Raw genomic sequence first — 2,078 nt, forward strand, 5'->3', positions numbered from 1 at the left:
TCCTCCTCCTGTATTTTAGTGAAGGATCTACAGGGTGTTCAGGGTCTCACTACTAGATCGGACTTGTAGTGATCCACCTGTTTACAGCCTCCCAAGAGCTGAGATTACAGGTGCACAACCACGCCTAATCTCAATTGGGTGCCCCGCGGGTGGGGCCGGCATGGCAGGCCCAGAGTTTGAACCCCTAGTTCCTGCACCTTCTTGCAGGCACTTTAATCCACTGAGCTATTTGACCAGCCCTTCGTGAAGCTTCTTATCTCCTGGAATACCATTTGAAATGGGAAGGTCCTCAAGCACAGACTCCTGTAATAAAAGCAAACATAGTGCATGTTTTAGAATATTTTTAGCCTGTATTTGATACCAAAATAATGCATTACCTTCTCAAAACATTCATCTTTACACTATATATGTAATTGACTAAACAATAGGGAATTCCCTGAAAATGATCCTTTCAGTATTGAACAATGTGTTCAATAATTTCATTGTTTATTTGCTTAAGAAAATTCTGAGTTTAGTTTAGGTAGATAAGTCATTGAGAAAATCACTTATAGGACCATCTTTATCAAGCCCTTCCAGAATTTTTCACCAGATTTTATACATAAAATTTGAAGAGGAGAAAGAGACGTTCATGCATCTTTAGTAACGTTTCTAAGTGAGAGGTTTTCCTCTATTATCCTTGTTACTTGGGAGTCTGTGTCCACCCCATAATGCTAACCCATTTGTCTGCCACTGTTTTGGGTCAGGGGAAGGGGAAATTAGTTGGGTGCAGCAGAAAAATGGTGCTTCCTGCAAATACCCTTTAAAACAATCACAGGGTAAACTATCAGTTCAAATATCTCTGAACGTTAATATTTTATGTACTAGTTCTTTTGACAATTTTCAGTTCCATAAGATTCTGACCAAGTTTTTTGTTCTCTGAATACAGTTGTTGGATTCTTTGGGTTTTCTAAAGACTCACTCTCACTAAACACAGCTTGTTCTTTTCCTTTAAAGAGCCTCTAAGAGCAAACATTTCTTGCACATTCTGGGAAATGAACTGCTCCGTGCACTTCTCATTGACAACCATAGAATTCAAGGGGCAAGACACATTGCTCATACACAGACTGCAGAAGGCCCCTCTTCTACTTGCACTGCATTGCCACTTCCTGAAGCACTTCTGGGAATCCCCCATTCAACAGAAAACACTTGTTAAAAACATTGTTGTGTGTCTTCATTCACCTTCTTTCCTGGATCTGGAACCGGAACAATGCAACTTCCGGCTTTGCCTCAAAGTTGAAATGGCACAAAAGGTAAACATTTTGAATTGGTTCAAGACATCACAAACCCCAGTAGAGTAACCAAAGACACTCACAAAAGAGGACTTCTAATAGGTATTTATTTTTATTTTTTTGGGTGGAACCGGGGATTGAACTCAGGCTCTTGCGCTTGCCAGGGAAGCGCTTATTCCACTGAGCCATCTCCCCAGCCCCAAAGAAGACTTCTATAACTGCTTCACAAAATGTTAACAATGAACCTAAGAAGAGAATTTTTCAATCACTCCTCATATACTCTGTCTTATATGATACTGTAATACAGTAAAAGAATATTTAAGTCAACTAAAGCAGAAATCTTGGAGCTGGGTGTTATAGGCACCATAGATCTTAAACTACAACATAATTATCTGTCATTTGCTTATGCTTGACTGTGGTGGAAAGGAATGTTACAGAATTTGCACATCAGAATAAAGAATATAAATATTTATCAAGGAGGAATAGAAAAAATAATCTCCCCAGGGTGGCCTCATCTAGAGCATCATCGGATGGATATCTGGTGGGATACCTTGAGATGTCCTCACAACTGTGTCTATGGTAACTGAAATTAATCCACCATGGAGCATAGCAGTTAAACAAGATTCACAGATACATAAAATGATACAGATGCATTCTTCAGGTACACATGCTGACAGCTAGTATAAAGTACACTATTAAAACAGAGGTTGTTTAAAGAGCCCTTGTAGTTCAAACTTGTTGACCCAGGAAAGAAGTAGCAGGGTTGGGCATGGTCTTAAGAATGACTCCTTTGGTTGGGGAAAAGGCCTA

The sequence above is a fragment of the Octodon degus genome, unplaced genomic scaffold, assembly GCF_000260255.1.
Source record: "Octodon degus isolate 3935 unplaced genomic scaffold, OctDeg1.0 scaffold00139, whole genome shotgun sequence".
Taxonomy (NCBI): Eukaryota; Metazoa; Chordata; class Mammalia; order Rodentia; family Octodontidae; genus Octodon; species Octodon degus.